This window comes from Diceros bicornis, chromosome 2, assembly GCF_020826845.1.
Source record: "Diceros bicornis minor isolate mBicDic1 chromosome 2, mDicBic1.mat.cur, whole genome shotgun sequence".
NCBI lineage: Eukaryota > Metazoa > Chordata > Mammalia > Perissodactyla > Rhinocerotidae > Diceros > Diceros bicornis.
The window spans coordinates 78,167,115-78,192,970 of NC_080741.1; the positions used below are offsets into that span (position 1 = coordinate 78,167,115).

Sequence of the window (25,856 nt, forward strand, 5' to 3'; positions counted from 1 at the left end):
TGGTTGCTGTTAAAGAACCTGATTGTCGAGGTTGCTCTCATTAAGCCATTCTGATGACCGTGGCTTATCGGATCCTGCGGTTTTATTGCTGGTTTTGGAGGAAACATTTGGCAGGAGCATAAGCAAAAATGCAGTCACAAACAAGGCTCTGTTCCAAAGGCCGCAGGAAGTGCCTGAGAATGGCCCATAAAATGAGCTTTAAAGAATTACGGGGCCATATGCTCTCTCCTGGAGCAAGCAAGGTGCAGAGGAGAGACAAGGACCACCAAAATGTACTTAAAATTAAGTCCGAGCCATGCTAAGTACTGCAACGTCTAATTGTGAGGAGAATACATCTTTGCAGCTGCCACATGTAGGAATGAATCTCAGCCTAATTAAAGCGAGAAAACTGTGTATTTGCTGCCAGCGCCTGAGGATCAAAATCAGAGGATGTGCTTGGCGGTGCCAGCCCCTGACACAGGAGGCCAGTGTTTTGCCAACTCTCATAAGCTTGGAGGGAATGCTATAGGTACTCAGGGGTCATTGACCCAGACCAAGAGGATCGGACCTGAAAAATCAGGCATGGGAAAAAATATTCACCAGGAAAATTTGGTGCTTCAAGTAGGACATAGTACAACTGAGTTGTTTAAAATCTGAATAATAATATTTATTGGACCTTTCTCCATTTGTTATGTATGAACTCTTTTATTTTAATGTTTTAAATCTTCATTCCTTTTTTTTTTTTTTCTTTCTTTCGTATATCAAGAGTAGCTACTATGTGCCAGACACGCGGTGAAGCAGTTTCATTGACTCCTCATGAGGACCCTGGAATGTAGGTACCACCGTATGAATGTCACATTCCTTTAACAAAGGAGGAAACCGAGGTTCATAGAGGATCATGACTGAAGATCACACAGTTTCTACGCATCAAGGCAAGATCAAACAGGAGACAGTCTGGTTCCAGAGCTCACACTCTCAAACAAGGTGCTATTCTGCTTTCCAGATGTTAACCGCAGTCTCCCTGCCACTTACAACATATAAACTGACACTCCATGTTCAAACAAGCAAGCACAGAAGCTCAGAGCCTTTCCAAAGAGTTCTGCAAATTCTTGGGTTGGGGTGGAAGGTGCTGTATTTTTAGGTTTTAGAAATAGCTCCGTGTCTGATATTCTCACTCCTCTGAATCCTTGTTTTTTCCTCTCCAGGTGTGTTTCTTGATTTATCTTCACTCTCGTGTCCCTGCAAACAAGGAACTCAGCCCCTTATCTTGACCTACATACAGAAATAGACACCTCTACACACACCCACACACTAATATGAAGCACCACCATTACCATACTTCGTGCCTCTGTCAATCTTACTGATTCAGTAAGATGCAACCCAAACACCTTAAAATCAAATACTAGATGTTTAGCTCTTAAAAGTCCTTTGCCCCCTCCCCTCTATTGCTTATGTCTGCTCTCTCTCTCTCTTCTACAACCTCCCCACTACAGTTTTCTCTTTCAGGAGAGGGGGAAACGCAAATCCTCCCACATTCCTCTGCAAAGAAGTTCACTTCCCTCCAGCTCCGACTACCACACTCAGAAATTGATGGATCTGCCCTATTTCACACAGCTTATAAGGAAACAAAATTTTAATTCCAAATACCATGGCTCTGGAGGGCATTTGCTTAACCACCAGATAAAGTGCCTCTCCAAACAGAGCTTTACTCAAGACACAGACCCTGTGATCGGCCCCCAAATCAGAGAAGGTGCTCATTTGCTCTTTCCGCACCTCAAAAGCAATTTTAATTATTTGTTTCTTTGAGGACATTAAATCGGATTTTAAACTCTAAGATTTCTTTTACTAAACTCTAAGATTTCTTTGGTTTCCACCAATCAAGTACTATTTTTCCCCTTTGCGAATGCTTCTGAAGACGTTGCAGCATGGAGAGCTTGCGCTGGAGCAAACAGGACTGAGGAACACTTGCTTGCCTTCATGAGGCAGTTCCCATGTTGGAGGTAGCGCTTTATTTTGGCCTAAGGCAAAAACATTTTGCTGGGCGAGGAAATGCTGATACCCTGCCCAGCGAAAGGAAAATGGTGAAAGATATCAAGAATAATTCTCTAGGTCTGCATTAGTCTCGCAGAACTCCCAGATATAACGTAGGTACCTTTTGAAATCAAAGTACTATTTAAGAATCTCAAGACATTGTAGTAAGTTTATTCCAAATTCCCATCTCTCCATCAGTTTTCTCCCTTGAAGAGGATCACTCAGGGAGACTACCAAAATCATTCATGTTACTATTTCTATTTCTTAGGTGGTTTTGAATAAGCTGGAGTTCTCAGTGCTGTAATTAATTTTCCCAGGCCTTTATTAAGTGGCATACAAAAATATCTCTACTTAGACCAGTTTCATTTTCCACCATCATTTTCAGGATGCTATATATTCAGTTACAGTGTTCGTGATATTATTGTGTTTCCTAGCATAACTCAGTAACATAACATGACATAACCTAATAAAGCACAATGCTATTGTCAAATCCTGTAAAAGAGGCAATAGCTAAGTCTTGATATCGGATATAAATTTGGAATGCTCATATCCGAGCAGGAAGTAGGGAGGTATTTTAAGAGTTTCTGGTGTCAAATCCATTTACAATCTAAGCTAAAATCCCTCCCTCTTTTTCCTTATAAAAGAATTTTTACAAAAATTCATAAGTGGAGAGCAAGCGAGTTGTTTCTTGGTTTCCCGGGAATAATGAGTTCACTGAGAACCATTTTCTTATGGTGTTTAAGAAAAAAATATATAGGGTAATAGTGAGGCGTGAGTGATACATTCTTTTCTATCAGCCCAGCATCTAGGTTTTCAAAGATATAAACATTTAATAAATAGAACAAGTAAACAAATATGAAACACTTAATTGGTCTATTATAATATACATGTAAGACTGGATTTGATTTTCTATAATGGACTCATTTGTCTGACTAATGGTGCTAAGAAGAGTGACACCTATGACTAGAAAAAAATATACAAGTGCAGACATGGCCTGTCCTCAAACTTGCTTCTTATTAAGTTTGCATATTCCCTACAGTTAAAACTAGGTGACTGAAAGAGAAGCAGAAAACAATGATGGAATGATGTGACTTTGACAGCATAGGATAGATTGGGATGCCAGATTACTTAACTAGTACATTAGAGTGAGGTCTTCAGTCTTTCTGAAAAGAAAAGAAGAAATCTAAGGAGGCATGCAAAGATTAAACAAGCCACTAATGAATTCTGTACAAGGTTTTTAGTGATAGAATAAAATGATCAAGAGCACAGGGTGAGTGTCAGACTCTGTGGATTCAAAAGCTAGCCTCATCAAGCTTTAGCTGTTGATTTAAGGCAGATTAATTAGTGTCTATCTCAGTTTTCTCCACTTTTAAAATGAAGCTAACAATAGTACCTGTCTCAGAGGAATGATGATGTAATGTCTTTAAAATGCTTAGAAGGCAAGTACAAAATAAATGATATTGGGGACTTTAATTATATTATTGGAGATAGACAAACACATTACCAAAAGTAGGATGTTTAGAATTTTTAAACGGGTTTTATTTTCAGTTTGCATCTCAGTGTCTGATGATGTAAAAAAAATAGACTTTCTTAAAGACTGAGTCTGGAACTTCCTTCTCTGCCCATCCAGTGGCCAGCTCAAATGCTCAGTGAATAAATGAAAGAGAAAAATGGCCTAACGTCAAAAGTATGTGAATTTTATGCCAAGCACTGCCACATCATGTTGCATTTTATTACAGAGAATGTTTTGCCAACTTGACACAAGTTGTTAGAGGGAGGGTCATTGAACCTCTCCGCCCAGAAAGCTACACAGCCCAGCTGGAGGCAGAAGTAACCTCCTGGCTCGGTGTTTGTGTAGCCAGAAAAATCCTAGGCCTCTCTGCTTCTTCATGCTCTTGTGCTGTACCTTTTGGCAAATGTTCATTTTCCCATCTTTTGTTCTGCAGGGAGGACAGTGCCAGTATCCTTTTAGTCAATAATCTCTAAAGAGATTTCTTAGGGCTATTTGTGCTTCCTGGGATTAATGCGTGATACAAATACTGCTCAAGTGCAGGAAGGGGAGTGTCTGGAACAGGTGAAATCCTCAGGTGAATAAAAGATGCACTAGAGCATGTGGGAAGATGTGGACTCAGCTGTGTGTGTCATCAAGGCGTGTTTTTTTCCAAAAGGAACATTTGAGGATTTTGCTGAGCATCTCTGAGTGGCAGAGGGAAAACCTATATTCCATTTCGGACACTGAAGTAGCTAATCCAGAGGACAGTGGGGTTTTATTAGATTTTGGTTAAACCTTTGAAGGCAACAACTAAGAGCTATGGAAGGGTGCGGTAAAAAGGGCTTTCCAGCACAGGCAAAGGGGAATTCTTATTTACTGAGACCCTTCCAAGTTCCTGGAACTTTATAAACATCATCACATTTAACCTTCACAGTGGCTCTGTGATGTAGGTACTATGACTCCTATTTTATAAACAAACATACCAAAGTTTAGAAAGGTTAGGTAACTTGCACAAGCCCACACAGCTAGGAGGGAGCTGGATGGGGACTCCTCCCTAACTCTGCCTCCAGAAGAAAAAAGTAGAGAAAGGAGAGAAGGGGAAAAAAGGAATGCAAAGGAGAATTTCCTTTTTTCCAACAGGAAGTGAGCACAGTCTGTCCTGTCTCTTTTGGAAGACAGTCCTAGCCTGGTACTTAGGTCTTCGCAGGTGGTAGCAAAAAAGTTAAACCAACCACTGACATCCCAGAGGTCTGAGGGAGTTTGGTCAGAGGCTCACCAGTGATTAGCTCTGGTGCCAGGTCATCGGCAAAGGGGGCTGGAGGTACTAGTTTTGGTGGCAAATCAGGTGAACCTTTGTCCATTCATGAACAATCCTTATTGTTCCCTCTCAATCCACTTCTGTCATGCTCATTAGAGTAAAAGGGAGTGATTTCAACGGAGCGAGCGGGGCTCCAGGCCCCTCGGTGAGAGTGGTTAATGCAAACCGTTACACCAACTGTGGTCATTTTCTGACAGAACCCATAATAAACCCTTTTATTCATTGTGATGGTTTAATCAGAAAGTTCGATTTCAAAATTTGCAAACTAGGTAGAACATAAGTGTTCAAGGTAATGGGGCAGAGCCCCTGGCTAAATGTGTTACTACTCCTGTTTATACAAGGAGTGTGAAATGAAAGTACTTTTTCGAAGACCTCCCAAAGACACAAGCTCTGGGTTTACCAGAGTTTTTATCCTACTGATTTCAATTTGTAAGAACTTGTACAATTGGAGTTAGGGAGACTGACTTCAGGGCTGCTGCTAAATACTGTTGTTTTTCCATCAAATTGTTTTACTCTGAGCAAGGTCTTTGGTGTCAGAGTACAATCTGCATTTCTTTTGCAGCTTTCTCCAGCTCAGCCCTTAGGAGAATTAAGGTTCAGTGATAAGGATTTTTGCATGCGTTGTCATTTAGAGAGAGAAAAAGATTATTTTAAATAAAATCTCGTTCTTTTCCAAAGCACTTTCACTTCCTTCATCTTTTTTAATACTTAGAGTAACCTTGAGAGGTAAATAGGAGAGATTACCGATGTGTGGTGTAGGTATAATTGATTGTTGGTTGTATGGCCATGCACTTAGTGTTATGCAAACAAATATTTTTAAATTTTAATAGCTATGCATTGCTTTTTAAAGTTTCCTCCTGGGGCCGGCTGGTGGCCTAGTGGTTAAGTTCATGCACTCCCCTTCGGCTGCCCCAGGCATTGCAGGTTTGGATCCTGGGTGTGGACCCATGCTCTGCTCAGCAAGCCATGCTGTGGCTGCATCCCACCTACAAAACAGAGGAAGATGGGCACAGATGTTAGCCCAGGGCCAGTCTTCCTCAGCAAAAAGAGGTAGATTGGCAACAGATGTTAGCTCAGGACCAATCTTACTCATCAAAAAAATAAAATAAAATAAAGTTTCCTTCTAATTGTGATGAATGACACTATTTTTCTAGATACAGTGGTAATAAATATGTCCTTTCAAACAAATTTACTTATTAAAAATCAAAGCAATTTGATTGGGAAAAACAAATAATAGTGTTACCACACAAAGGGCATGACCTGCTTGCTGCGATACAAAAGCCAATCTTTCAAGAGGCAAGATGGTGGCAGAGAAAGGGCGTTTTATTAAGCAATAAGCTAGCAAATCAGAGGATGGTGGACTAGCACCCTAAAGAACCATCTTAAGTGGGGCACAGAATCTTGAAGCAGTTATATAAGGCCTATATACATATATATATATAGAGAGAGAGAGAGAGAGAGGGAGAGTTTTTCTTTTCTACAATATGGCTTCCTTTATATCAACCTAGTTTTGAGCCACTACTGGCTCAAGAAAAGAGACCATATTGTAACTTTGAATGAAGTTAAAGGAAAATATAAAGGAAGCCATATTGTAGAAAAGAGACCATATTGTAACTTTGAATGACCTCTGATTAACTAGCCCAGCTGGATATGTACCCTCCAGGAGATCTAACTGCTCTGTAGATTTTGCAACCCCTGCTTGTGCATGTACCTCCCAGCTGTGATAAGGTGATAACTTCTTTTTTTTGAGTTCCTTAGGAATGTGATGACCCCAGAACAGAGAATCTATGGTAATAGCCATCATCAGTGAAAACTGAAAGATCTAGTGTGGCACTCCCAGTCTGTAACACCAGAGGTCAATGTTCCTAATCCCCTCCCCAACAACCCAATGGCCTATATAACTGCTGTAAGACTTTGGGCCCCTTGAGATGGTTCTTTTGGACATAAGTCGGCCATCTTCCCTCTTGCTAGCAAGCTATAATAATAAAGTCCTTTTTCTCCTACCACCTTGCCTCTTGACTATTGGCATGTCTTGCGGTGAGCAGAAGGCCCCACATTGGGCGCTAACACCAGTATCAATAGTACAGGTGGTACATGGATATTTCAAACTCCACAAAGGTAATGTATAGATGCCTGAAATTTAGGGAATCTGATTTCAGAAAATGGGCCATTTGAGCTCCAGAGGGTATGGTGGACCAGGAGATCAGACACATTTGAGAGAACCAAAGTGGTCTGTGTTAGCAATGAACAGAGATTTGGGGGGTTGAGGGGAGGAGGATGGAGAAAACAGAAACAAAAGGAAAATCAACTTACAGAATGCTGAAGGATTGTTAGAAAAGGTCTATTCATCTCAAAATGATTTGTGTTCTTCTCGTTTCAATACTCCTTTCCTTTCTCAAACTTCCACAAATGTTTTGTTACAAACCAAAGACTATGTGAATGTGTTTTCATTTTAGCGAGTGTGTTATTTGGGAGGCAGAATTAAGAAGAGTTCTGCTCTTGGATCAAAACCAGGACAGAGAAAGAAGAAAATGTGTAAGAGCCAGATGAGAGACTTCAGCAGAGGCAGAGTTGAAGTTAGAAGGGATCGTAGGAATGTCTATTCACTGGGATACACAGGAATCTGGACACTGATTTTGCCAATTTTTCTAGATTTATCTAGATTTTAAGAATCAGAGAGTGCCAACCGATAGGAGTTTCAGATAAATGGAATTGGTTTAAGTTAGTATTCATTTCTGTCAAAGTTGAAATGGGAAATCTCAGTCTCAGACTTGTTCTACCAGACCACTCAGACTCCTTTGAGTGTCTGCATCTCATAGACAGGTGCTCAAGAAATATTGGTTGATTTAATAAGTTTTTAAAAAAATAAGTGAATTGCTTGCATTTCAGTATAATTTACCCTAAGAATCTCTTAAATGTAGAGGTTGTTCATTAATTCATGTATTCATGAAATTATTTTAAAAACAACCCTACTTGACTGCAATTGTTTGTTTCTATGACTGTCTTTTACAAAATGAGTATCTGGGCTTATCTTTGCATTCCCAGTACATAGCACAGTGCTGGCATACAGTAGATACTCAATAAATGTTTAATGATTAATGGACTCAGAGAAATAAAGATCACTTTAAATAGCTGACTAAGTTATTTAAGGCTCCATGTGATAACAGTCCCTCTTACCACTTCTTATCACCTGTTGTGCAGAAAACTCCAGACACAGTGGACACTTTATTTTCCTGTTTCTCAGAACACACTAAGTTTCCTCTCCTTTATGGCACTTGGCCTTACTGTTTCTTCTGCTTGAAAAATTCCTCCCAGATGCTCACATGGCTAGATTCTTTCTGACATTGAAATCTCAGCCTGCGTGATACCTTCCTAGCGAAGCCTCCCTCGGCCAGCCAATCTGAAGTAGCAGCTCCCCAGCACTCACTTTTTTCCCCCAAAGGTCTGATCACTGTCAGAAATTGTTATTGGATTAATTTATTTCAATTTTTCCTAAATAGACTATAAGCTTCAAGAGAAAAGAGATCTTGTTTTCCACACAGTAACTAGCCCAGTGCTCACAAAAAGCAGGTAGTCATAAACATATGTTTAATTAATTACTAAAGAATTATAACTGTAAATGAATGAATGGCTACAAAACACTACAGATATAGTCCACAATATTTTCTTTATGAATCAGAAGAGAGGATAAGACCAATTTTTGTTGGATCATAGAAGATTTTACAGAGGAGGGACTAGGATTTATTCTGAAAAATGGTGCGGTAGCCAGACTCCAAAACAGGTCCCGCCAATGAACTTGCTCCTGGTGTTGACAGCCTCTTCTAGTCCCTTGCCACCACATCATTGTACCAGGATTGGTCTGTGCGAGCAACAGAGTATGGCAGAAATTATGGCACGTCACTTCCGAAGTTTGATTATAAAAGGCTGAGGCCCAGGAGAGACAGACAAATCCATGAGCAGAGGGGGAGTTTGTTTATTTTGTATAAAAAGAAAAAGTGGTCACATAGTTGAAAGAGAATGTTTGGGCTTTGGATTCAGATAAGCCTGTGTTTGAATCTGACTTTTGAATTTATAAACTGTGAGACATCGAAAAAATTACCTTTCAATATGTTCAGTGTCTGATACATAAAGGACATTCAACAAACATTTGCTGAAATAGGGAATGAATGGATAAATCTAAAAAATCTTTTTGAAATAATGTATTATTGGATTATTGTGAGAATTAAATGAGATGCTATAAGTAACCTGTTTCATATACTGTGTCAAATAGCCCTCAATAAGTTATAACTGTTACAAAGATTTAGAGTTCATTTAAATCACATGTAGAGTTAACTTTTATATATTTATGCTATATTTATTTTTTCTATTATATTTATTATTTTGTATTTATTTGTATTTACATATAACTTTCATGAAACTCATACTGTATCTGTGGGTACCATATGATCATGTTATGTAGCCATCTAATAAGCGTGTACTATTATTATGCATGTTTTACACATAAGACGCAAAAACTCAGAAAGCTTAAGAAAACTTGCCAACAAGGACACTGAACTGGTAATTAATTGATGAACCTAAATTTCAAATCCCAAGGAGCATGCCATACGGTTTTTACTGCAATGCCACAATGCCTAAACGACCAACCAGTTGATTTTTTAGTTCATTCTAACTTCTGCCACGATAATAATCACGTGTTCATTGTTTGATCTGGATTTCTTTGCATGCCAGGGACAGACATTCACCTCAAGTAGTCTAGCCTTAAAGGAGGAGGGCAGGTAAGAAGGTGACAAGAGAAATCTCAGACCAACAAAGTACGGGAAACACATTTGAGAACAAAAAGGTCAACTGCCAGCTGTTTTCTCCCTCCAACTCTCTTTTTCCTTTTCCACGGGCATCACGATCTCTGTCATCTCTGCTTTTCTTCGAGCTTGTGCTCCATTCTCTTCTCTGCACATCAGTCTCCTTGTGTTTACTTACACATGCACCCACAAAATCTCAGCCTGCATTTCATTTTGCCTTATTCCAGCCACCTCATAAACTTCTCACTTCCTGTGCCTACTGTGAAGTTTGTTTATGTCTCTTACTTGAGATTTTTGAGATGTATCAATGCCAAAGAAAGTGACCATGGAAAAGAGGCTCCCCATCTAGCGATCTAGGCCTGCTCTTTTACAAAACAGGCAGAAACTTTGATTATCATCTTCAGTATAATGATTAATCAAGGAGATCACTGTTCAATTGTCTCAATTAGATATTTCATTTATTTTAAAAATAGATTAAGTGCAGTCCAATCACTTGTTCAGTAATCAACCAGAAACAACTGAAAAATAACCTATTTACTCACGGAAATACTAGGGTTAAGTATATAGAAAAAAGGTAAAATTCCTGAACTGCTATCTTTTAACTTTTACATATCCTCTTGCCTTATTAGATAAAAAGTAACTGTGACCTTTTTAATTAAAACTGTAATAAATGTAAATATCAAAACGATTTCTTGAATTTTCTCACATTATGACTGTCGCTTAGAAAACCAAAAGTGATGTGGTACTTTTAAAGTATGACTGTGGCAGCCACTGTAGGTGTCCCACACCTGCTCAGCCCATCTAGGAAGTCACCAGTCACTTTGGGGGACAGTTACAGTTGAGGGCTTGCTACCATCAGCACCTGGGTCTCTCTGCCTGAGGCTGCTCTGAGGACCTCTTTATTTAATGGGTGCAAACCTGCCTACAGAGAAAGTAGGCTAGACTGCTGGGGATTTAATGTCCTCAGAAGCGGCCCTCCACCAATGAGGAAAGGGAGCTGGTATGCAAATAGCCCAGCTTCCTTGCTCTGTGGCAAGGCAATTGTGAACTGTGCTCTATACAGTCTCTAGGAGGGGCTCAGCTATACTGAGCCACAGCGGCCCACAGTGACAACCCACTCATTGGCTTACTCATGGGTTTCCCCCTTTGCCTATGTACTTCCCTACTCCTTTACCATGCTTCCTGAGATTACCTCCCAAATACACTACTTAACCCAAATCCTTGTCATGAGGTCAGCTTTTGAAGAAAGCCAAGCAAACAGAAAGAACGTACTACCGACATTTAAAGCAAGTCTCATTCGCCAATTTATTAAGCGGCTACTACTTGCCAAGCACTGCGCTAGGAGCTGAATACGCAGCAATGAACCAAACAGACAAAATTGATTTGTCTCCTGCGGGAAATCAGTGTTTTTCTAAATGTTTTTTTCATGGCACACATGGAGGTTTCTGAAGCTTCACATTAAATTTAAACAGTTTCCTTAATTATTTCTTCATAAAGCAGAGAATATGATGTATTATGGAAACAAATCAATTTTTGTTTTTCTTTCAGTGAATTATTACCTAAAGCACCAACGATAAGGGGAATTTGTTGTTGTTACTGTTGTTGTTACCACTATTAAAATGTTGAAGAGAGGCAGAGAAACTCACTCTGGTATTCAGCAACCCAAGCACGCTGCAACATCACACATTTGCCCTGAATCCATCTTTGGGATTATACAGTTAACAGTATAAAACATTAAGACTCACCTCTGGACCGTAAGACGTGCCGTGTTGCATAGTAAGTACAGATGGAGCCTCTGGATGTTTTGAGTCTGAACCCCCCATCTGGAAGCCACAGGCAGGCGAGGTGACTGACTCACCAAAACAAAAAAATGTTTTTGATATTCTGTGTTTTTGAAAAGTTCTCTTGCTTGTCATCACAAAGTCACTTACAATCAGGGAATCAATTTGTATTCAAGAGGTTCTCTTTCTATCAGCAAATGGTTTATAGGCACTTTCATTAAATTGCTTCCCTAAAAGAAATAGACAGGTTCTCATCTGCATTGGCTTAAGGATATCTCTGCCTGAAGAAAGAGGAAGGGCCTAGATGGCCCTCAAGAACTCTGTGACTCAGAATCTTATAAATATCTTCTAAAATTTTGCTTTAAGTTCAAATCATTTTTGGTTTACATCATTTAAACACAGACTTTCTTTATCCATCTAAAGAAAAGCTGACTTTTTAACATATAGTTTCACATATATCATACACTTTCATATGTATGTGTGTGTGTGTATATATATATTTCTATATATTTAATTACATATTATATATTATGATACATATGTGATTATTATATATTGATACATCCATATGAGCTCTTCTCCATTTAGTAACTCAATAGAGCTTCAAAATAATTTTTAATATAGCTGTAGAGTTGGTGCTTCTCTAGTTTCTAGTGTCACAATTAGGGCTCGGAATGCAACTTGCCCCAAATCACATAGCTTGTAAGTGACACAGCCAGGATTGAAAGACTCAGCTCATTAACTCTAGATTCCTGTCTCTTTTCTTCATTTCGTGTTGACTTTACCTATCTTGTATTTAGTCGTCTGTGTTTTTCCCCTATCAGTAAATTCATGGTTAATTTTCTCCATGTAAGTTTAAAAAATTAAATTTAAATAAAAATAGCAGTTTAGCATCCTGTGAATAATAAACTGGAACATATGCAGTACTTATTTATTAATAAAAGAAATTTATTCACACATGGAAATATTTCACCAAAATGGGTTTTCATGGCATTTCCATTCCAATTGATTAATTAGAAAAGCATTATGGCATAGTGGTTAGAAGCTTGGGCTCCAGAGTGAGCATGACTTCGAGCACCCTTCTACCATGTACTAGCAAATTACTTGATCTCTGTCTGCTTCTGTGTATTTATCTGTAAAATGGGTTTACAATAGTACCTACCTTTTAGTTTTGCTATATGATATGAGATTATCTAAGTAGAATTTTAAGTAGATGCTCAATAAATGTTAGCTATCATCATTGGCAGAATACATCTGAAAAAATATTCTGAGTCTACTCCAGGGCTCAACAAACTACAAAGACCCGTAAAATAAATCCAGCCTTCTGCCTGTTTTTATAAATAAAGCTTTATTAGATCAGCCACCCCCATTTGTTTATTTACTGTTTTCACCCTATAATAGCAGAGACCTTGGCCTGCAAATCAAAGATTTTTACTATGTGGCTTTTTACAGAAAAGTATTGCTGATTCCCGGTCTACCCCATCACCAATACTCCTTCAGACTAATATCTCAGTCAAGCCTGCCTGATGGATATGTGACACAGCCAAGAAGAGGATCTGAGAAAGAAAACTGAAGGTACCCTCAGACAAAGGTAACTGCACCATGGAGCAGGAAAAAACCGAACCTAAGTGTCAAGATGAACTGGAGAAATAACTCTGCAGGAGTCCAGCGATACTGGAAGGATGGTACGAGCAGAAAAAGTTGAGGAAGTTGACTTTTAACAGTTATGATCCCCAGACACAAACGAAACTTCTTTTATTTGAAAATCTAAGCTGTTTCAACCCACACATTTTTATTAAAGGTATTTATGAGTACTCTTCCAATCCCTCACACATAAACCACACACCACCCGAGCCAGGCCACTGCACAGTCAAGCTTTGTGACTCGTGTGAAGCAAGATTTACCTGCATTCCAAGAGTGAAAGGGAAATAAATTGGGTTATTTCATTACTCTCTGTTCAATGAAATCCTTATTTTATTGCTAAGCTTTGACACTTTTTCCAGAACCTCAACTATCTTTTCTCTCACCCCCTAAGAAGTAGCAGCAGCACCAAAAAATCATCTGGACATCTGGATATTGCATTCAAAAATTTATTGGAATCTCAGTCATACTGCTACAGTGAAAGTAGAGGAGATAAAAGGAACTTCACCCACACTACAAATAAAGGAGTTGGAATAATAGTCTTTTTTTCCTCCCTTCAAAATATTAAATTTTATCAATCAGAATCTAACAGCTCTGGGACCAGAACATGCTTTGTTGTTAACAATATCTCAATCACACATATTGCTTTTCCAATACAACTTGCAGGGGACTGATTTGTGATAAAGCTGATATAGGAAATGCAGAAGGGGACAGACTTATAGCCAAATAAATCAGGTTAAAATGAAATTTGATAGAATGGGCTCAAAGGCTGCTCCTCACTCACCTTCTCCAGTTTAGCTTCTGTGTTTGGTCTAATGGCTGCCTTTGAAACCTTTGTATCTGACCTATTCATAGGAAGAATAAGCACCAGAAACTACTAAGATCTAGGCACTGCTGCCATTTTAAAAGTTTGTCTTTAGTTGATAAATGGGCTTTCTCCAGAGGAGAAAAGGACCTAGAGGTACAGCTTTGGGCTTTGTAGAACAGCTTACTGTGTCACAGCCAGTGTTGTATCCTGTCAGGAGGGGCTGAATTGGGGGCGGGGGAGGGGTAGTGGTAGATTATTTAGGGCAATTGGAAACTTTACTCTTTACTACATTGTACTGGCTCCACAGCAAGAACTACTTGGATTTTAAGTGAAAAATTAGCTTTGTCAACACTGGACTATTCTAAGTGAATTGAAGACCTACATGTAATAAATAAAATTACAAGAGTACTAAAGGGGAATAGTTTTGTAACCCTGGGCTGAGAAATGTTTATACATGTGTCACAAAACAAAAATTTTGGAAGAAATGAGAGAGAAATTGAATTACAAAAAAAAAATTTTACATGCTAAAATTTCTATATGATAAAAATATCACAAGCGAAGTTAAAAGTAGAAACATTTTATATAATATAATAGAAAAATATTAATATACTTAGAATAAATAACTTCTGGAAATTAATAAGAAAAATCTGAACTTCTCAACGCAAAAGTAGGCAAAGACCGTGTTTAGGAAATTTACGAAAGAATTCCAAATTTCCGATAAGCATATGAAAAAGTTCAATTTTATTAATAACACAAGAAATCCAAATTAAAACCACGAAAATTTGTCACTCATCAGATGCTAAATGAAAAATTAGCAAAATATAATATTGAGAGGGACTGAGGAAACAGCATACGCAGTGCTGCTGCAAGTATAATTTGGTATAACCGTTTTTCAACGGTTGTTAATCAAGACATATTCACATTTAAAATGTAAAACCTATTTTCCCCAGCAATTCAACTTTCTAGTATCTATTCTAAGGATATAATTGGTCAAATGAGTCAAGGAACATATAATAGATAGCTATTATATCACTGTCTAATGAAGTCTAAAAAAGTGTATTAACAACCAATTATTTAAAATAATAGGGTAAAGTCATATAATCAGATACCATGTAGCCATTTAAAAACATGAGCATATCTATCTATATTCCTTGATGCCGAATAATTGGAATTATTTTGGATTTATTTCTGGGCCCTCTTCTTTTCTTTTGAAAATTTCACTCTTGTTGACTTCCACTACTTCCATGGCTTCAAGCAACATTTATATGCAGACCATTCTCCTTCTCAAATTCATATGATTAGCCCAGATCTTCCTTCAGCAGTACAGACCCTCATAACTGACATCTCTGAGAAGGAACTCTTAAATCCTTCCTCAAAGTAGTTCTTCAAGTCTTCCTCATCAAAGTAAATGATAAACATCAACTACTCATTTGACCATCTTGGATACCATCCTCTCCCTCAAAAGCTGCATCCCCTCTAGCAGCAAATGCTGTTGACTAACATCTAAAATGCCTCAACAATATCTCTACTTTTCTCATTCTCCGTTGCTACCTGCTCACTCATGTTTTCATCACCTAAGATCTGGATGACTGCATAGCCTCCCAAACTGTTTCACTACTTACACAATTGCAATCTTTAATACACTAACATACATATTAGCCAAAGAAATTCAGTTTAAAATTAGATTATATAATCTATTAAACCATGTAATCGATTAAATTAGATCATGCAATCAATTAAAAATGAGATCATGTAATCTATTTCTTAAAATTGTAGGGGATCCTATTGTTGCTGAAATACAATTCAAAATCCAGAAAGGGGGCAACAGGCCAGCATGACTGGCTCCCGCCAACCTCTCCAACTTTCTCTCACGCCATTCTGTATTTTCCTCAATAAACTCCACAATGTCCTTTCTCCTAGATTTTATTTTTTACTTATTATTATTATTTTTTTTTGTGAGGAAGATCAGCCCTGAGCCAACATCCACTCCAATCCTCCTCTTTTTGCTGAGGAAGACCGGCCCTGAGCTAACATCTGTGCCCATCTGCCTCTACTTTACATGGGACGCGGCCATAGCATGGCCTGACAAGCGGTGCGTCAGTGTGTGCCTGGGATCTGAACCCAGGCCGCCAGCAGCCGAGTGTGCGCACTTAACCCCTACACCACAGGCCGGCCCCTTTTTTCTAGGTTTTGAATGTCTTAACTCCATTCAGCCTCTAAGCCTTTAGATATATTGTTCCCTCTATATGTAATGTTCTTCAACTACATCCTCACATCATTTATAGGAGTTTGATGGCAAAAAGTCCCAATTTCTCACCTCTCACTAGATCCACATCCTTTGCAATGTGACTACAAATCACCTTCCATCTCAGGTGAGGTCTATTTCACCATTGCTTAATCTGGTCTGGCCTTGCAAACAAAACGCAGCAGACGTGACAACATGCCAATTCTGAACTTAGGCTTTAAAATAGATTTGTACTGGGGCCAGCCCCGTGGCTTAGCGGTTAAGTGCATGTGCTCCGCTACTGGCGGCCTGGGTTCAGATCCTGCCCGCACACCGACGCACCACTTCTCCGGCCATGCTGAGGCCACGTCCCACATACAGCAACTAGAAGGATGTGCAGCTATGACATACAACTATCTACTGGGGCTTTGGGGGAAAAAAAAAAGGAGGAGGATTGGCAATAGATGTTAGCTCAGAGCCGGTCTTCCTCAGCAAAACGAGGAGGATTGGCATGGATGTTAACTTAGGGCTGATCTTCCTCATGAAAAAAAATAAATAAATAAAATAAAACTGTTAAAAACAAAAAAATAAAATAGATTTGTACCCTTTTGCTCTCTCTCTTTCTCTTAGAACCCCACCCAGCCACCATGGTAAAAGCTTAGACTAGCTTGCTGGAGCATGAGAGGCTCTGTGCAGAAGAGCTGAGTCAGCCCAGTTGCCCAGCCTGGACTGAGAGAGCCCAGCAAAATCAGCAAAGCTGTATTTGATCACCAATCTATAACAGAGCACAGATGAGACCAGAAAAAAACCACCCAGTAACGCAAAGACTTGTGATCAAAGCTAAAGGTTTACTGCTATATACCACATGGGTTTACTTGTTGTTTGTTTCACAACTTTTTTATGGCATTAGATACAAAAAACACAATAGATAACTGATATGGGATGAGTTCCAATTTTCATTCATCGGAGATTTCATCCATCTTGAGTCCTACTTTCCTGTGCCCCCAATAAATAACTCCTACATTTTAGTCTCTCAGAGTTTCTTCAACTATTTATTAAGATTTTTTTGTACTGTATATACTTACATGATCCCTTCCCTACTACCTACGTAGACTCATGATGGCTGAGGACATGGTTGTTTTGTCAAGCACTATAGCTTCAACATATCATAGAGTATCTGACACATGATAGTAGCTCAACAAAAACAAATAGAATGAAGGCATAAGTATGTAATGGAAATATCTTTATAATATATTGTTCCTGAAAAAACAAGATTAAATGTTGTTTATTTCCATCCCTGTATTGAAATGGAATAGACTACATTTTATTCATGCAATAAAATACTATACAACAGTTAAAAGGAAAGAAATAAACCAACATGTAGAAATATGGCTAAATCTCAGAAACCTAATGTAGAGTGGGAAAAAAAAGTTGCAAAAGGAATTACACTTTGATATCATTTATATAAAAATTTAATACAAAGGCAATAAAAACACAAAATCATATGTGGAAATGTTACCCTCAACTTCAGGAGAGTGGTTACATCTGGAAAGAGACAGGGAAAAGGCATGAGGTGAAAAGTGGCAGTGTCTGGAACATTTTATGTCTTTAAAAATAGATCTGATGCAAAAGTAACAAAATGTTAACACACATTTAAATACCACTAGGCCTATAATATTTTTTCTGGGCATTTCTGTATGCTTGAAACTTTTTGTAATTCAAAATTTTTAAAGAAAAAAAATAAGTTATTTAGAATAATCCTATTTATATAAATCTTTGTGAGGGATGTATATCTGGTGAATTTGTACATAGGTGGGTTTTTTCTGAAAGATGATGTGTCTTGTGTTTTTTTTCACACTTTTCTATATTCTTTAAACTGTCTTCAACAAGCATGAATTATTTCTCCAAAAAATATAATAGACTCATGCTTGTTTTGGGGAGAGATATATTGATTGAGATCAAAATAATTCACTAGATGACCAGGTAAAACTCGATAATTTTATACGTCAAATCAGTTGAAAATGGTGTCATTGATATGCATGACTGCTTAAGCAATTTATTGAGAATTAGTAGACAAAATTACCTTAGAAGATTTTTACTTTCAGTCTGCAGCTATTATATCACCATTTATTGACATAATAATTGTAGGGAGAATATCAAGAAAAAGAGTGAAAATCTACTTTGGCATCTATTAAGATCTCAATATTGTGCAGAACAAGACTACTAAGTTAAGAGAATAAATAATACAAATATAAACATTCCTTTTCTTGCTTTCAAAAATATAAGGGTAAAGGGTTTGGAGTCACAATGCTGGGCTGCGTAAGGAGACATGGTATGACAGCTGAAGCAAAGGAAATAACCAAGTCCTCCGATGAAAAAATGATGAGAATCTGGAAAAGTAATCAGGTATGTTGAAGGAATTTTGCCTACTGACAAAATAAAAGAGGATGACTGAAATAGACTAATTAGATTAGAACATCTACACTGAACCCATTTCTATACCCATCTCTAAACAAAATCTTAGCAGTTCAGAAGGAGAAAATGCAGAAATTGAGCATTCTGACTTCCCAAATTTATCCATGCAATACGTTTTTCCAACAGCAGATCTTTGTTAAGGAAACGGCCTGAGAAGATCACTCATGCCCTGGGCTGAGCGTCAGCAGGATTTAGGGTGGCCTAAGAGAACTTAGAGGTTCTCAGAGATGCATCTTACTGCTATCTGTCCATCTCCTCCAGTCACATTGACAGGAAGGGCCCTCTCTTTATGTGCAGTTAGCCCATCTTTCACTTTTCGTTTGGTGTTTCCGAAAGCTTATTTCCCAGCAGTAAAACAAGCATCTTAGTCAGGAGATTTGAATTTTAAAAGAAAGATCATGACTATCAAACTTCGAGAATTCTGAAATCTTGGTTATTCTCCATGTTTTACTATTTTTGTTAATTATTTTCTTTCTCTAAAATGATTAGCAGGGAAAATACTTTAAAGTGTTATTACATTACTTTTGTAAAGTGAAAACGCAGTCCACAAATAACAAATATTAATTTATATATGTGTGTGAGTATGTGTATGAATGATTTGTATAAGAAAAAAAACAAAAAGGAGATCCTTTAGAAGCATCTACTAATGTTAACAGTAGTTGTCTCCAGTTCAGGTGATATTACTAATAACTTTTCTTCATTTTCTAATTTTTATATATCTTCAAGTATTATGATTGTAGTAAAAACTGATTACTATTAATGAGGAAAAGGGCACACAAAAAGAAGAAACACATGCTTCTATGTTTGTCCTTGAAGGAGAGCACACAGTCAGACTTAGGGGAAGTGAATTTCAACACAGAAAGTGAGTGGTGACAGATTTTAAAAGGGAAAGGCAAGCCTGGTGATGTCTAAAAAGTGGATCTAGGTTGTAAGACAAAAACATAAGGTCAACACTTTCAGGACTTTGTGGCAAAACAGAACCCCAGTGGTGTATGAGACCTGGGTTGGAAAAAGAAAGAGGTTGCCTTTATTGCGTATTTTATTGTTTGATAGGCCTCATTTTTGAAGAAATGATGCTAGTCACAAGCAAATGAACCTCATCTAGTTGGTCAGATTGCAAAATTACTTGGCAAGTCCCTGACATGGCAGGTACAGGAAAAGTCCATTCCAGTCCAGTGACCAAGCAGTGGAATTTGAAAACAAAACCAAACCTGAGCCAGGATTAAGTATCAATCCATCCATAACACAGAATATATTAAAGGGTCACAAAACTGTTGTTTGAGACATGTGTGAGATGGATTAGTTGAAAATTATAGTAGAGAAATTCTAGCTGGTATGTTTCTCCACACACAGAGAACCTTCCCATATTAAAGACCCAGGCAACAAAGTAACATCTCTGAATTTCATAATTACTTCCATTCCTTATCTTAATGTTAGGCAGCATTAAGGTGCTACTTGATGTCAGTGGTTATGAATTAAAAGTGAGATAGGTGTCGTAATTGGATTTTTCTCTAGTGAAAATTTTGGTTTGGATTTCACCAGATGAATAAAATGAAGAGAGAAATGAGCAAGTAGGTCAAGGGTGACTGGAAAGAAGTGGTTTCAAAGGCTAACCAGGAAATTTAGTCTGGGATAAGGAGGGAATGATGACAAGAAGTAGAAGGGACAGGAGGTAGTTGTTAGGATTAATATATTATAGGACCCAGTGAGTCAAGTACGGCTGGAGTCCATGGACTAGAGGCAGTGAGCTAGACAGTTCAGAAGTCGTGTTCCAGAGTTGCGGAGGTTGAATATCAGATAGGAGTGAAGCTTGACATGTCAAATATTGACAAGATTTGGAGTCACCTTGGCAGGGTGGCTATTGGCTAAAGTGGAGTGATTAAACAATGTCAATGGAAGAAAAGAAATCAAGGAACTAAGAAATCAGGTTATTGAATACTGAATGCTGAATTTAGTGAAAGCTGAAATTGCTAAGAATATGACAAGAGTATTATAGAGAGAGTAACAGTGAACTAGGAGGTAAAGTCTTCAAGGAAGGATGAAGGTGATCTAAAGTGAAAACATGACTACATCACGGGTAGCATAGTCTAATGACATGATCGTAGCGACCAGGGCACTAGATATGTAGGAGAAAGGATTATCTAGAAGTGGCATTGAAGAAAAAGGAAAACTCTACCCCTACTCAAAGATCGAATAGTAAGAGGGTGTGGGAGAAAACAGTCACCAGTTGAGGGGGTTACAAGAAAAGCAGCATTGTCAGATTAAAGCCAAATTTCAGTTGAACCAACACAGTGAGGACAAAGCTCAGAGGAGAGGTTAAGGGTGTAAGGATTTGGCTGATGATTGACCTTTGGTTTCAGAAGGTCCAGGGAAGAATTTCAGCTGTTGAGGAGGGTTGGGAAATGGGTTCAGAAATGGGGACATGCAGAGCTATGTATAGATGAGGGTTTGGGCAATGAGGGGTGATCTAGGAACTCTAGGCTTACTACGATGCCTTATGTACACCTAATATGTCAGTGATGATGATGTCAAGATAAATATGGTAGCAAGGATGTATGTTTGGGTGTGTGCTTGTGGGGGGTCTTGCCAAAACACACTTTCCACTTCTGCTATGAGAATATGGAGCTGAGGAGGAGGAACAGTTTTATCCAGAGCATCACAAACTTTGACACTTCCTCCTATTAATTGCAGAAAGAGAGGTGGAGGATGGAGGTGAGATAACTGGGACCACAGGCAGGAGTGAGAGGCTTCTTTAGGACATCTGCCAGTGGGGATGCTTTGAAAGGTCAATGTTGTGTCCAGAGCCTGACTTCTGTTGTTAGTCTGAGCCAGTTTTAAAATCCTGTCTCTGCCACTCACTCGCTGTGGGAATTTAAGTGAGCCCAGGAACTGCCTTGCCCAGTGTGTGGCTTAGTGGATACATATTAGCTTTTGTTAATATTAATATTTACATTAATGACAATAGTCAGAGCCCTTAGTCAAAAATCCTGATGTTTGACTCAGTCAGATTTCATAACTTTCTAAATGAAAACATGAGGATTACTTTCTAAATGAATACTGAGAACAGTAAAAAGACAAAAACAGAGAGAGACTTCCAGAAAGCTGAGAGGCAGCTGGAAGGGGGCACGGCCCTCTAGCACGGTTGTTTACATTTGATTACTTTTGCTAAAACTGATGAAATAATTAAAATAAATTCTTTGCGCTCAAGGGATAGAATCCTAGTAAGAAGAACTCTAGTAACTCTGATGGATGGGATTTCTGGGAGAATTAAATGAGGATTATATAATCTCCATTCACAAAAGTAGAATTGATTTATGCAAAACAACTCATTAATATGTATGTAAAACTAGTTTTCTCAACTGCACAATTCTCAAAAAGGGGGGAAAACACCCTGCAATTTACTTATTAAATCATGTCTGTAGATCTAGACTCTTCCTCATTTGCATTTTCTGAAGTCATGAGTAGAAATATTGCCTAGGAGGATGGTATTTCTGGCAGGGGATTACAGTTCAAAACCCTATTGCTATGGTTAATGTGCAAGCATATTTTTCCCTTGTTCTTTATTCCATGGCATTAATATATTTGTTGTTGGTTTTTTTTTAAGTGAGCCTGTAGTTGTATTTGAACAGATGCACAAATACAGAAAATAGACTTCATTTTGCTCACTGCCTACACATGTGTTTTGCACATAGTAGGTGCTCAATAAATATGGGATTTGAATGTGTAAATAGATATGTTGAATGGCCATCTTTGAGTCTGGATATACAGATTACCATTTGCTTTTCCCCTGGATTTAAGTGGTATAACAGAGCTGTCTCCTTGTATCACCTTGGGTTGACATCTACAGTAATACTGCCATCGGATTGCCTTTAGGCACTAGCCTAAGTCTTATTTTGAGACTATGTTTGCTACTCAATCTGGTACCTAGGTTGGAAACATCAGTGTCACCTGGAAGCTTGCTAGAAATGTAGACTATTAGGCCCCATTTTAGACCTACTAAATCAGAATTTGCATTTAATAAGATCTCCAAGTGATTCATATGCACATTAAAATTTGACAAGCACAAGCTGAATGATTAAGGAAATGGGTTAAAACATCAGAATGTCTGGCATCAAATCCCAGCTTCGCTATTTTCTAATGTCCCTGTGCACATTACGTCACTTCTCTGAACATAATTTTCCTCATCTATAAAATTGGGATAATAATAGTAGCTTCTATTTTGCATGGTAGTTTTGAGGATTAAACTAGATTATCCCTTTTACCTAGAAAGAACTGTTGTGAAGGTTGGTACTTCCCTTTAGGAACATTTGTCTAAAGCATCCATCACAGAGGATGTATTCAGTATCACAAAACTTGAAGTGCTTTATTTCTGTAAATTCCCATTATTCTCTCACTACTACAAAAATGGAGAAGGAGATGACATAAATGCAACAACACAGATTCAGGAACCAAAGCAACTTTCTCCCCAAAGATCTATCTTGGAAGTAGAGAAAAGGAGTCAGCTTCATAAAAGCACACAGAAGAATGTTCAAAGGAAATATTCTAAGCTAGTTTTCCAAAAGAGGAGGCAGGAGCTCTAGAGTGAGCTATATTTTGTGAGCCGTCCACCACGGAAAGCCACATACTATCTGAACAAAGCAATCATTGGATTCACTTGAAGTTTAAAGAATTTAGCAACTCACTTCTATTGCCTGTGTTTCAGAAGACCTATTGATATAAAAGCTACAGCCAGAGGTCAGAGATGGGTGAGATTCACAAATAGAGACAGCGACATTGGCTACAGTGGTAGTAAACTGGACACATAGTTTGGGAAGCCTCTTAAGAAATGTTATATAGGGGCCAGCCCTGTGGTGCAAGCGGTTAAGTGCGCACGCTCCACTGTGGTGGCCCGGGGCTCACCAGTTCGGATCCTGGGCGCACACCGACGCACCGCTTGTCAAGCCATGCTGTGGCGACGTCCCATATAAAGTAGAGGAAGATGGGCATGGATGTTAGCCCAGGGCCAGTCTTCCTCAGCAAAAAAAAAGAGGAGGATTGGCAGATGTTAGCTCAGGGCTGATCTTCCTCACAAAAAAAAAAAAAGAAAGAAATGTTATGTAAAAGGCTTAAGAAATACCTAATAAATGGTAACTATTATTTTTGAGTGATGATATAGGAAACCCAGTGTTGAAAGTAGATTAGCATATTTGTGAGGGGAATGTCACCCACTGATCACCCACTTGGCTCTTGATGAGGATTAACAGGAGAAACTTTTCTCAGGTTCTTGAATCAGAGTAATTACACTTACAGGAACAATTGGGATGTTTTTATCCCTCTTTGCCTTGGCCACTAGAAAGCTCAACTTTAGTAATGGGATAAGATCTTATGGCACGAATTTTTATTCCTTTTTTATTCTCTTTGGGTTTCATTCTCCTTGAGTTTAGCTTACAATTTGAGCCTCATTTTTTCTTTATCCATATCATCTATTTTAATAACTACCAGATATCTAGACTTGGTGTAAGACTGCAATGATTAATAGAGTGTGGCATTTGCGCAAGGATAGACATATATACCAATGGAAGAGAAAATAGAGAGCCTAGAAGCAGTCCCAAGCAGCAGGTATGCATACTTGATTTCCTTCAGAGATGGCACTAGAGAACAGGAAAGAAAGGACTGCATTTTTAATATACTTGCTGGCTCAGCTGGATTCTTGTAAGAAAAAAATGTATATTAAACCTACCTTACACTATGCAAATAAATAAATAAATAAATTCCAGGTGGATTCCAATTTTAAATACGAAGGACAAAACAATAAACTATAGAAGATAGAAGATAATATAGGAAAATATCTTCATGATATCAGGGCAGGGAGACATTTCTTAAACTTTTTACAGAAAGCATCATCACATATAGAAAAAAAGAATGATAAATTGGACCACATTAAATTAAAAACTTTTTTGTGTATCAAAAGACATGGTTAAGAGTACAAAAGCAGGGCCGGCCCCGTGGCTTAGTGGTTAAGTGCGTGCGCTCCTCTACTGGCGACCCAGGTTTGGATCCCAGGCACACACTGATGCACCACTTTTCTGGCCATGCTGAGGCCGTGTCCCACATACAGCAACTAGAAGGATGTGCAACTATGACATACAACTATCTACTAGGGCTTTGGGGGAGGAAAAAAAAAAAGGAAGAAGATTGGCAATAGATGTTAGCTCAGAACCGGTCTTCCTCAGCAAAAAAAAAAAAAAAAAGAGGAAGATTAGCGTGGATGTTAGCTCAGGGCTGATCATCCTCACCAAAAAAAAAAAAGAGAGAGAGAGAACAAAAGCAAGCCACACAATAGGAAAAGCTGTTTCCCTACGTAAAAGCAGCAAAATGCTGATATCTAGAATCAATCACTAAGAAAAAGAAAGACAATGAATAGAAAAATGGAAAATAATTTAATTTTTTTGAAAAGGGGGGAGGGATTTACAAGTAGCCAACACACATATGTAAAGGTACTCAGTTTCATTAGTTATCAGGAAACATAAATTAAACCAAAATGAGATATCCTTACATATCCTCCCAAAATGTTAAAATTTAAAAAAGACTGACAATAGCAAGTGTGTCAAGGAAACATTGCTGAGAAGAAGAAAAATTAATAAAATCACTATGGACAACAGTTGGTATTATCTTTTAAAGTTGTAAATATGCATACCCAAATGCCTTGTAATTCTATTCTACGGTATATCCAACAGAGAAATGTATGCACGAGTGTACCTAAAGATATTTAAAGAATATTCATAAATAATTATTCACTTTTGCCTCTAGAAACAATCTACATTTCTATTAATAGCAGAAGTTATACACAAATTGTAATAATCCATGCAATAAAATATTATAAAGCAGTGGGAATGAATGAACTACGATTACCTATGACAGCATGGATGAATCTCACAAATACTGTTGGCTAAAATCCAGACTCAAAGGAATATATATCATATGGTTTTATTTATATAAAGTTCAAAAAGGCAATATTTAATTCTAAATTTACAAGTCAAGATAGTGGAGAGAAGGAAGACAGTAGTAGCCTTAAGGAGATCCAAAGGGAGGGCCTTCTGGGGTGTTGGCAATGTTCTATTACTATTTCTAGTAATGATTCATTGAGCTATTTAAGTACTTTGTAATTTTCTGTATCACTTATACTTCTTGGAAAAGATAGTATATAAATTAATACCTTAAAACATGATGAATATTTCCAGAGGTTGCCACCAAAACCTCTTTATTATTTGTATTTGCTTTTTAGACACTTGATTCTAATTTGTCAGTTAGGTAACATTAGCTATATAT

General features: G+C 38.0%; 1 protein-coding gene and 2 long non-coding RNA genes across 4 annotated transcripts in view; 2 read left to right on the forward strand and 1 right to left on the reverse strand.

The window, feature by feature from the left end:
- CNTN6 (contactin 6) overlaps window positions 1-25,856 on the reverse strand; it is a 293,984-nt gene that overhangs the window by 128,960 nt on the left and 139,168 nt on the right. The window lies entirely within an intron of this gene.
- LOC131418979 (uncharacterized) lies at window positions 659-13,349 on the forward strand. The gene is made up of 3 exons (XR_009223119.1): window positions 659-963; window positions 11,168-11,395; window positions 12,853-13,349. It is a non-coding gene; the product is annotated as an uncharacterized LOC131418979 (long non-coding RNA).
- Window positions 18,009-25,856, forward strand: part of LOC131418988 (uncharacterized) — a 36,860-nt gene continuing 29,012 nt past the window's right edge. For both annotated transcript variants that reach the window (XR_009223122.1, XR_009223123.1), the window contains exon 1: window positions 18,009-18,479. This is a non-coding gene — a long non-coding RNA (uncharacterized LOC131418988). The remainder of the gene's footprint in view (window positions 18,480-25,856) is intronic.